The sequence below is a fragment of the Misgurnus anguillicaudatus genome, chromosome 15 (assembly GCF_027580225.2).
Source record: "Misgurnus anguillicaudatus chromosome 15, ASM2758022v2, whole genome shotgun sequence".
Lineage (NCBI taxonomy): Eukaryota > Metazoa > Chordata > Actinopteri > Cypriniformes > Cobitidae > Misgurnus > Misgurnus anguillicaudatus.
In genome coordinates, this window is record NC_073351.2 from 30,062,805 (window position 1) to 30,075,957 (window position 13,153).

Consider the following 13,153-nt stretch of genomic DNA (forward strand, 5'->3'; position numbering starts at 1 on the left):
AGTCTAGGACTAGTCTTAATCCCTGTCCGGGAAACAGCCCCAATATGTTTTACAAAGCTCTTATTAGAATTTAAAATTCCCCCTAAAATCCTAGTATAATACTGTACACATCATATACAGTCACCTAAAGGATTATTAGGAACACCTGTTCAATTTCTCATTAATGCAATTATCTAATAAACCAATCACATGGCAGTTGCTTCAATGGATTTAGGGGTGTGGTCCTGGTCAAAACATTCTTCTGAACTCCAAATTGAATGTCAGAATGGGAAAGAAAGGTGATTTAAGCTATTTTGAGCGTGGCATGGATGTTTGTGCCAGACGGGCCGATCTGAGTATTTCACAATCTGCTCAGTTACTGGGATTTTCCCCCACAACCATTTCTAGGGTTTACAAAGAATGGTGTGAAAAGGTAAAAACATCCAGTATACGGCAGTCCTGTGGGTAAAAAAGCCTTGTTGATGCTAGAGGTCAGTGGAGAATGGGCAGACTGATTCAAGCTGATAGAAGAGCAACTTTGACTGAAATAACCACTCGTTACAACTGAGGTATGCAGCGAAGCATTTCTGAAGCCACAACATTGTTTTGATCAGGAACTTTGAATATTTGTATCATCTTTAAAACATATACAGATGTAAAGCTCAAATAATGCTTTGTGGCATTTTTCCATTTTCCATAAATAGTTTAAAGAGAAAATTAATAAATACTGAATGATTTGCACATTTGCTCTGAAAAAAATAATTTGCTAAACAAATAAATGTAAATTTAAATAATTAATTTAATAACTTTTTTTTGCAAATCCCAGATCAGCAGTTAAACCTAAAAAAATGATATTTCTATATTAACATAAACTGTTTATGGTACACCAGTAAGACTGAAAGCAACTAAACTTTATGACCCCGAGTTTCAGGTCTCGGTTGTGTATGGAAGAGAACGCAGAGAAAAATAGCATCACTTTTCAGGTGTAACTTTCATGACCAGGGGAGAAGTTATACTTCAATATCACCTTCACTGAGCCTGTATGCACACAGGGGTGTAAAGTTAGGGAGGTTACTGTACTCCAGAGCAACACTGAGAGATCGAGTCTCTTCTCAAATATTTATGGGCAGTCATTGCCACACAGCTGTCGCCGGTGCTGCCATCCAAATGCACGCTAACTGGTCCACGGTCATTGAGAGTTTGCCTGTCAATCACCACATTGATGTTATCACATAAGACCTCTTTCACATCACACGCACACACACACACACACACACACACACACACACACACACACACACACACACACACACACACACACACACACACACACACACACACACACACACACACACACACACACACATGCAAGAATAACTTCAACAGCAGGCTAATATTGTGCTTTTATACTGTATAGTATGACTGATCTGGAGTTCTAAAATGATTTCTGTGTTACTACATTGAGTATTTCTTTTAAAAGTGCTATAAATTATACAATGATGACTGGGAGTTGGACATTAAAAACTATTACCTATTTGATTGTCAAGAAATCTCATTTACATGATGAGGGGAGAACATTTACATCCAAATGGCAATTAATCTACATGGAGCATAACCCAAACTGCAGGACATAAAATGTTCTGGATTCAGTTTGATTTATTGAAATGAAAGCTCAGGCTACACTGTGGTAATGTCTTTTTCCAAACAATAGATGAGTAATTTCCTCCATTTTTTATGTTTTTTTCATAAAAGACTGTTACGAAGCACTGATGATATAGGTTTATAATGATTTTTTAATGTGATTAACTCTACTTGCAGTTAGCTACCCCTTATGAAAGTTAACCATGGTTTTATTACATGCAGCTAAACTACAAAAACATGGATATGACAAAATATCCATAGTTTTGCTACAAACTCCGAAGATAAACCATGGTTACTGTAGTAAAACCATGCTTTTACACTCTAAAAATGGCTGGGATATTTTTGACCCATGTTGGGTAAATATAGGACAAAACACATGCTGGGGTTAAAAATGACCCAATGCTGGGGTTAAAAATGACCAAATGCTGGGTTATAAATGACCCAATGCTGGGTTATAAATGACCCAATGCTGGGTTAAAAATGACCCAATGCTGGGTTAAAAATGACCCAATGCTGGGTTAAAAAATGACCCAATGCTGAGTTAAAAAACGGACCCAATGCTGGGTTATAATATGACCCAATGCTGGGTTAAAAAATTACCCAATGCTGGGTTATAAATGACCCAATGCTGGGTTATAAATGACCCAATGCTGGGTTATAAATGACCCAATGCTGGGTTAAAAAATTACCCAATGCTGGGTTAAAAATGACCCAATGCTGGGTTATAAATGACCCAAATGCTGGGTTATAAATGACCCAATGCTGTGTTATAATTGACCCAATGCTGGGTTAAAAATTACCCAATGCTGGGTTATAAATGACCCAATGCTGGGTTATAAATGACCCAATGCTGGGTTATAAATGACCCAATGCTGGGTTATAAATGACCCAATGCTGGGTTAAAAAATTACCCAAATGCTGGGTTATAAATGACCCAATGCTGTGTTATAATTGACCAAATGCTGGGTTAAAAATTACCCAATGCTGGGTTATAAATGACCCAATGCTGGGTTATAAATGACCCAATGCTGGGTTATAAATGACCCAATGCTGGGTTAAAAATGACCCAATGCTGGGTTAAAAATGACCCAATGCTGGGTTAAAAAATGACCCAATGCTGGGTTAAAACATTACCCAATGCTGGGTTATAAATGACCCAATGCTGGGTTATAAATGACCCAATGCTGGGTTAAAAAATGACTAAAATGACTGTGTTCTGTCAAATATTTACAATATTGTTCTGTCAATTTTTTTTTCTAGGCAGGAACTATGCAATTTATATGGACACCAAAACACATACAGTACTGATATACCCAAAAAACTTTTCACTGGATTCAAAATCAACAAAAATGCAGATTATATAGTAATAAGTCTGTAAAAACAATGCAAGAATAATTTTTGGTGTTATTAGAAACTTCTCTTCTGTAGCATTACCATAGAGAATCTGAATACAAAGAGCTAAGTTCAATGGACTTCATAAAAAATTGCATGAACCTTCTCATGTCAGGTGAGTGAAGCAGAAGTAATGGGACACTCGCTCTGTCGTCGGGCAAATTCATTTCCCTCAGGTCACACATATCTTGTCCAAATGCTTTTCATCGCTTGTATCACTCGATATCCAACAATCCAGGATTAAACCTTAAGCAAATAAGTCAACCAGCGGCTCGGTTTCCTAAGAGATGTCGTAAACACACAATGTCTTTGTGACAAAATCCAATTTCAGCTCTAATCGTGATTTATGATTTTACGCTGTGCCAAATAAATTTTAGAAGTCTTGCAAATCATCTGTCACAAACACTCAACGCTATTGAATAAATATAAATTCTGTTTGTGGAGCTTGTGTACAGTATTTGCTTTCACAAAACAGTGCAAAGGTTGTTATGTAACGTGTGTACGCGAGTATAAGAGATTACAGAGCGGAACTGAAGACATGAATATCTACACTGAGGGCGATTACGCTCAGATTAAACACCATTTCGTTCTCATACGGGTTTGGTTAAGCTTTTCCTACTGTACAAAGTCTGACAGAACAGCGATCACGCATGAAAGCAAAGATATGTGGTTTGTGATATACAGCTTTTAGAAAGAAGCGATTAAATCCTTCAAGGTCAAAAGTGTTTGTATGTTCAGAAGACTGTTTTCCACTAATTCCTCAATTTTGTTAACTCCAAGGATTTATTTTCAATACTAAGCTTATGATCTGGCTTGGTCATTATCAGCCTGCCACTGTGTGACATATAGATCCTGAATGAAATCTTCTATTTCCGTCTAGTCTAGTATAGTCTCTCTTCTCCTCATCTGAAGGTCCAGCCTGGTCTCACTGTTAATATGTAGTAACTTTCAAAAACACAAAACACATTTGTGTATGTTTACATTGATGCTGAAGCATACATTTGCAACATTTAATTGTAGCATTATTACGTTTTTTTACAGCTACAAAACGTAAAACATTAACAAATCTTTTTTTACCATTAAGATTGCTGTATAATTTTCCTTTTTATACTTGCTGTATAATTTTCAATTTTTTACCATTTTATCAATAATGTTACCACCCTAACCCTACCCCAAACCTTACCCTAACCCAAACCCTTTATATACAAAAATAAAAAAAATACGTAATGTATTCTTGTTATATTCTGCAACATAAAGGACAAAAATACGTAGAAACGTGAAACTATCGCGTGCGCACATGAAACTATCGTGTGCCCACGTGAAACTACCGCGTTTAGTTTCGCATGCTCATGTGAAACTTTTGCGTGCCCACGTGAAACTACCGAGTTTAGTTTCACGTGCGCACGTGAAACTTTCGCGTGCGCACGTGAGACTTTCGCGTGCGCACGTGAGACTTTCGCGTGCGCACATGAAACTTTCGTGTGCTCACGTGAAACTTTTGCGTGCGCACGTGAAACTATCGTGTGCCCACGTGAAACTACCGAGTTTAGTTTTGCGTGCTCATGTGAAACTTTTGCGTTCCCACGTGAAACTTTTGCGATAGTTTCACATGAGCACGCGAAACTAAACTTAAAAAAACATCTGCACATGAAAGTTTCACGTGAGCACATGAAAGTTTCATGTGAGCACATGAAACTAAACTTAGATTTTTTACTCCAATGTCACCTTAGGGGCTAAACCTACCCAAAAACTTAGATTTTTTAAATCATGTACTATTAGAAATAAAAAGCACAACAGACCGACAAGTGTAATCAAAATAACTTATTTATTGCAAAATTTCAAAATGAGTACAGATAGTAGTTAAAATGACAATGTGCTGCAGCCGCGGTCCTATATGGAGTATATGAAGTACAGAGAAGTATTAAAGTTATTAAATCTATGAGAACGTTAATCCAAATTTTCTCTCTTAAGCCGTGCATTTCAAATTTTCAAAAGTACATTGACTGAAAGACGGCAGTATCACAAATGTGTGACATAGCACGCAAGAGTCAATAAGAATTTGATATCACTGCCGTAAAGCAATGTGTCGTACAGCTTCTTCAGGCACAATATTAAAATTCATAACAAACAAGGTTACGGTCACTTATGAGATTTAGAATCAAGGTCTTGTTTAATATTATGTAATTCATTAAAAGTCAAGAACATTTCATGAGGTAAATGGGTCTTTACACAGCACCTGAAAATAGTCCTCTGCTATTAAAAGTTACCAAGGGGACTATTTTCGGGCAGTGCGTAACATCATTGCGCCTCCTGCAGATGTTACGCAGCAAAGTCCTTGATTATTACGCCAGTTTGAGAGTATAGTTCCCAGCAACTTTTTTATTTTCCGTCGGTCTTAGTACACAATGTAACTACAGAAGAGTCAAATAGGAAAAATATAGAAACTCTTTGGTTATTTTTTAGCACGATGCTAATGGTCTAATCAGATTCAATGAATTATGCTAAGCTATGCTAAAAGTGGTACCGCCAGACCTGGAGATCAGCTGAATGGATTCCAAAACGGTAAGAATCAAATGTTTTACTCTAGGGAAGCTGGAAAATGAGAATATTTTCAAAAAAGTGGAGTATCTCTTTATTGTTTATGAATAGGAATGCGTAGCCTATGTACAAATGTTTACGTCTGTAAAGCTGTTAATAAGTAAATAATTAATGTATTAGACCTGTCAACATGCCGATATTATTCATTTCAATGTGTATAATAACGCAAGTAAATGTACGTGTGTTACGACCACCCTTTACGTAAAATACACATAAAAAAATTCTCATTTGGTCACACAGGTCCCTCTTGATTTAGTGAAACCACTGCATGACCAACTCGCACTACAATCCAGCTGTTTCACGCTTCACATCTAAAGAGAAAATAAGATCCAGCATCTCACTAGCTTTGGGTTATTTCATGAGCCAACTCCTACTGTTTGACCTGCCTAAAATTGCACATTTCAGTTTCCTCTGTGATCTAGATGGAGCTTCCTGAATCTAATTCAAGGACTCAGACGCAGTCAACCTTGTAGCTACAGTCACCTACATCTGGCCGTAACACTTCTATCACCACAAAATTAGCTATTGGATCCACAGTAATGTCACTACAGATTAAAGTTTTACCTGATTTGCACCTTTAAACAACAACAAAAAAATTAATGCAGACACTTTTTACCATCGTTTTTTATTAGCATGTGTGTTCCCTGGGAATCAAACCCACTTTGCATTGCTCTGCCAATTGAGCTACAGGAACAATTTAATAAATGTTTATTTATATACACACCTCTATGTCTCATTCCCTCACCTGTGCCTCTCATCTATCTCTCTCTCTCTCTGAATTAGCATCTAAGTGATATGTTCTCACTGTCAGTGATGAATTGTGGGTAATACTGTACCTTTTACTGCATGAAGCATGTTTGTGCAGGAGGACTGTGAGGGAGCTAGAGTAAAGCAGCGCAGTGTATTTTCATGCCCGTGTTTGATGTATTATATGGTGCTGACCTCTGTTCTGAAAGAATACAAAGCAGCTATTGCTTTCTGTAAAACAGAAAATTGGACAGTATAATGAATTTAGATCAGCTTAAGTGCATGACACTGTGATAAACAACCTTAATGCAATCTTGTGTGTCTTTATCATATACGTTAATCTCACCAAACTTGTTGGACATTTATTATACATCACCTTATCATTAAAAGAAAAAAGGTCACTAGCTGCCACTGGGGGTACACCTTTGCACGCAGATCTTGATGCCCAATTCCAAATTGTTGCCTTATTTAAAAAAAAAATTGACGCCCCCTCTTAAAGAGCACCTATTGTTCGATTCACATTTTTACATTTCCTTTGGTGTGTAAGTGTGTATTAGTACATGTTAATGATATGCAAAAGGTACATACCCCAAAGTAACAATGACGCGAGTTATCATCTACAACGCAAATCTCTTTTCTTGGACTACAACAAACACACAGATTGTAGGCAACGGTTTACTTCCTGGGATTGGTGATGTAGTAAAGATCGACATTAACATAATTTCTCCTGCTTCGGACTCACAGCCTGTAAGTTAACTTCTGTTAGCATTGCATTGTGAGCGAATCCTTCAAACATGGTAAGGAGCGTCACATTTCCGGCTGACGTCAAAGGTATTCAGGTCAATCAAAACGTACAGATTAGCTGGCCAATCAGGGAAAAAAAACTTTTCAAATCCTTGCATTTTAGGAAGAGAGTGAAATCTGTAGCTACAAAAATGTACGGTATGTGGAAAATAATGTGTTTTTTTCTTTTACAATAAATCAGTACCAAATACACAAAAAAACTTTTTTTAGCAATAAAAATAGGTGCACTTTAAGGGGCTGTTCACATATTGCATCTTTTGTGTGCCCAAGTCATAATGGAAGCGACACGCTCGGTTTTCAAGGCGCGTCTGCACCAGTGGCGGCTGGTGACGTCTTTTTTTGAAGCGCACGATGCGAAGTTTGTCACAACATTTATGTAGCTTGTCATGTGTGTGGTTTGTCATTTCAAAATATGTGTTCTGCGCTTTGAGAGATCTTGTGTGCATCACGTGTCATGCCAAAATAAGTGCCTGCTGCCTTGAACTTGAACTTGAAAGGAGACGCTCACGTGTTCCAGATACTCACACAAACTCATGCGTAATCAGAGTTTACTGTTAAGGGAGTGTCTTGCGTGTATTTAGGGAACGTGAGCGTCTCTTTTATCATAAACGGCTTTGACGTGTCTCCTGCAGGCACTTATTTTGACAAAACACGTGATGCACACAGGATCTCTCTCTCCACACGCATGACACATATTTTGGAAAAGGGAACAACACACGTGAAAATCCGAACACTTATTTTGAATTAGTGATCCTCGGAAGTGCAGTCACGAGCCGCCACTGGTCTGCACTGCATCGAGTTAAAAACATCAACAAGTGCACCGCAGGTCATGTGACAAGAACCTACACACCAAGCGTTTTCCACAAGTTTTAGCCGGGACATGTAAACGACCCCCAAAAGCGACTCAAATATGATTTCAGCATTTACACTAAACATTTGGCAAAACTATTCAATGTAGACATACTGACCCGGAACAACTTAAACCACAGAGAAAGTAAAATGTTCCGATATGCAATGGGCACAAACAAAAAGATCATACAAGATTTTAGTGCTTTATTTCTGTAACAAGACATAAAACTTCAACATTACTCGAACCTGTTGTCCTCCATTGCGCTTCTAATAAGAGTTAGGTGATCGCTTGTGGTGCCCACGTAAGTTGATGCCATTTTCCAGCATTGCAGTTTCAATGACACACAACACATTTTGACATGGGAATATTCGATATATCCACTTACATTGCAGATGCAAATGAATATATCCAATTTATATCTACAGATGAATGAGGCCTGAAACCGTTTTGAGAATATCGGAATCTATGCGCTTTTTTCCTGCTTACACGTCCATGGATCATATCGATCTGTGCCCCTTTAGGGGAAAAAAATCTGAATTGAGTCGCTTCAAACATGCAGTGTAAATGCAGCCAAAGAGGTCTTATTAGTACCTTAGAGCAGTGGTTCCCAATCCAGGTCCTCGAGGCCCCCCTCCCAAGAAGTTTTAGATGTCTCCGTATTTAACACACCTGATTTAAATCATCAGCTTGTTAAGGAGACATGTTTACCATTTTTAAAGTAGGCTGATAAGTTGAATCAGGTTTTTTTAAATAAGGAGACATCTAAAACTTTTTGTCAGGGGGGCCTCGAGGACCAGGATTGGGAAGCACTGCCTTAGAGGTACCAAAGAGTGCACATTAATACCTCAAAGAAACCTATTGGAACCTGATCTATATACCTAAATGGTACATAATAGGACCATTTTAAAGGGTTCTGCTCCAGTGACAGCTTGGGACCATTTTTTTCTGACAGTGCACAAAAATGTTACATAGTGAAAATCAGTTTCTATTTATAATGCAAACATTTACGCAGACATTTTCTCATTTCTCAACTCTTACTGTGAGATACTAACAAGGCTTGTGTGAAAGTGCTTTAGGTTTTATCTAGAACTGAACTGCTTCTTAATGGATGCCAGTGAAATGAGCCTAAAGCTTCAGACCGTGTTTGCTCAGCCACTTCTGGCGTCATTCGGAAGTCAGAGCCAAGCGTTTATTTGTGAGCTGATGAACTTTGATAAGGAACAGCGCTGATATCAGCATCACGTGCACCCCTTTCAAATGATTTAGTGTGTCTGAGAGAGCCGATAAACCCAGAAGAGAACGTCAACAAAGATTACAAATAATTACAGGTACTCACAAAGTGTTTATGCTGTACAGTTATTGGATTTTGGTGCTGTGTTGACATCAATGATGCCAAAATGGCATCGGTTCTCTCTCGCTCTCATGCGTACTGATTTCTACATTTCTGTTTTACTGAAAAGATAACTTGATATGAATTTAGACATGACCGTGAGCAAATAATAACGGCATCATCATGGCTTTTCTATTTGCAAAAAATTATAGTAAATAAATTACAGCAGTCAATAAATAAGCTGTCACTCAGGCAGTACCATTCAAAAAGGTCCTACAAATGTGTATACCTTTGGTACCAATACCGTTAAGGTACTAACATGTATGTAATATTTAGCTACTTTTTGAAAGTGTACCACACCAGTCTCAGCTAGGGTCCATTTTTGACCTTTTCTTCTGACAGTGTACCTTTAATGCACAGTAAGTCACCATCAAACAATGTACACATAAATGCTTGTACAAGTATGATATCCAAAAATAATCTCTTTATAGTCAACACATGTGTCTAATTAATACTGTAATATATTTATGGTAACATTGACAACACAGTTAGGTTTCATCATCATCATCGTGGATGAAGATTAAAGAGGCACAAAAACGAAGGTCTGTTGTATAAGCTGAATATTAGGAGTGTGCTAAAAGGAAAACACCACCGTTTTTCAATATTTTATTATGTTCTTACTTCAACTTAGACAAATTAATACATAGCTATCTTTTGTCAATGCGTGCACTTAATCTTTGTACAGCGTCTCGTGAATGTGTTAGCATTTAGCCTAGCCCCATTTATTCCTATGGCTCCAAACAGGGATGAATTTAGAAGCCACCAAACACTTCCATGTTTTCTCTATTTAAAGACTGTTACATGAGTAAATAAAACATAAAATAAAACTTTTGTTTGGAGCCATAGGAATGAATGGGGCTAGGCTAAATGCCAACACATTGAAGAAGAGATAAGACACATTTAACGAGCAGCAAAAAGCTTTACATCAGAAACACCACTCGTTCACTTTTACAGGAAATCTTTATAAAAAAGAGTTCAGTGGGCGAGGTGAGTAAAGACAGGAGAGGCGTTCTCATCACGAACTTCATCTGAATGACAACTGTGTATGAGTGTGCAGTTTCTTTCTGGAAGTAAAAATAAACCCACTGCAAATCTTTAGACACGACACCAATAGCTTGAGTGCCTTTAAAGAAAAGAACAAACTTTTATTTTACGAAATGATTCATACACTCTAAAAATGGCTGGGTTATTTTTGACCCATAACGGGCAAATATTGAACAGAACACATGCTGGGTTAAAAATGACACAATGTTGAGCTGTTGTTATGCAACCATGGGGTATTATCACCTAGTAGTTGGATTAAAACAACCCAGCATTGGGTCAATTTTAACCCTGCGGTTCAAGATTAAGGGGCGGTATTATCCCCTTCTGACATCACAAGGAGAGCCAGATTACAATTACCTATTTTTCACATACTTGCAGAGAATGGTTTATCAAAACTAAATTACTGGGTTGATCTTTTTCACATTTTCTAGGTTGATAAAAGCACCGGGGACCCAATTATTGCACTTAAACATAAAAAAGTAAGATTTCATGACATGTCGCCTTTAAGTTCACCCAAATGCAAAATTTATAATGCACTCTCATGTTATCCCAGATGTATATGAGTTCTTATCCATAACTAAACACAAATTAATTTGACATTAAATGCCATAATGTTATGGTTTTATTTGGGACTAAACATTCTGAACCATTGTAAATTTAAATATGATGGCACATAGATAACCTTATATTTCATTAGTTCTCACGTGGCTTGTGACTAGGGGTCTTATGTGACCCTGGATCACCATGGACCACCATAAGTAGCACATGTATATTTGTAGCAATAGCTACAATACATTGCACGGGTCAAAATTATCAATTTTTCTTTTATTCCAAAAATTATTATATTATGTGAAGCGAAGAGAAAGCCAAAGTGCGCGAGAGAGACCGAGAGAGAGAGCGAATGCGCGAGAAAGGGCGAGTGTGCACGAAAAAAGGAAACCTAAATACATTGAAACACCTTTTACCTTTACCTTTAACCTTTACCTATTACCATTATATCGACTAATATTTCATTAATTCTGAATTCTCTATTGCCATATCAATTAAATTAATCTGAATTATCTGAACATTCATGTCCTTGTACTCCTGCTACAGCCAAAGGAATTGTGTCCTTTAGCTTAAACATTTGAAATAATATAAACAATATTATATTCAAACTTTTGACTGTGTTCTTTAATAACTACATTACACAATACTTGTACTTTTACTTTCAGTACTTGAGTAGTATATTTTTAAAAAAACTTGCAATACTTAAGTACAAAACATGTTTAATACTTTAGTACTTCCACTTAAGTGCTGTGCTTAAAGAGCACTTCAACTTCTACTCAAGTCACTTTTTTGATAGAGCACTTGTACTTTTACTCAAGTTTGGGTCCCTAGTACTTTATACATCTCTGGTAATATCATATTCAATGAAGATATTTTGTAAATGTTCTACTGTATATAACAACTTGGATGCAGTTGCTAAATTCTTTTATTTTGACAACTTTAAAAGCAATTTTCTCAACATTTAGATTTTTTGCACCCTCAGATTCCAGATTGTCAAAAAGTCAAATATTGTCCACTACTAAACCATACATCAATGGAAAGCTTTCAGATGACGTATACTGTACATCTTAATTTAAAAAAGACCGTTTTGTGGACCAGAATCACAGATGTGCATAAATACTGTTAAATGGAGGTTACAAAGATTTGCCCGAAATATTATGGAGAAAATCTAAAAACAGAAAACTGAAAAAGTACAGTAAGAAACATGGGTCAGCAGAGACTAATGTCACTTATAATCAAATCATGTGAATAAAAATGATGTAATTTTAAAATAAACAAAGGGCTCTTGAGTAAAATGAGAGTTCTTTCTAAATGCAAGTAACATTAAGTACAGAGGAGGAAGCAATCTTAATAGTGCAGTCTGCTGCATGTTTATGTACTGAGACTTTATCAGCAGTGTGCTTGGCTGAATCTGTCAGTCATACAGTAAATGAGATACATTATTTCCACTGCAGACACGCGTTCATATTGCTAATAAAGAAGCCAATCTGCAGTAACCACAGAGAAGAAAAGACCGGCTGTGAAAAAAGACAGACAGCAAGGTCTCTGAATATTAATACAGACCTTCATGAATAAAAACTGCATTTATCTCTCATGTCAAAAACAACAAGGTACTTCCTCCATGCTCATCTTTAGATCTCAAGCTAGACAGAGGAATCTGAAATAGAAGTCTTCAATTTTCAATTTCTCCAAAGAAATGAACCTGACCCGAAATGACCCGAATCACTTTTTACCTCGATGTGCATAAATCATTTTTAAAAAGAATAAGAACAAAGAAAAAAGAAAGTCAAAATAAAACCAGAGTATCGAGCCCCTAAAGTGACATTGGAGTAAAAAAAAATTAAAGTTTAGTTTCATGTGCTCACCCGAAACCCTCATGTGCAGATTTTTTTTAAAGTTTAGTTTCGCATGCATACACAATCATTTCACGTGCGCCCGCAATAGTTTTTCGGTCCCCTTAGGGGCTCCATACCAGAGTCCGACCTGACAGTGGCAATTTTTTTTGAACCCGACTGGACCCAAATGTAAACTACATTAATGTGTATGGTAGTTAGCAGTCCGCATGCACCAGAAAGAAACCCCGGTGGACTCACAACCAACTTAGCCGCTCTGCTCCATTTATTGTCATTTGTTATCTGATGACAACACAAAGGTAATAC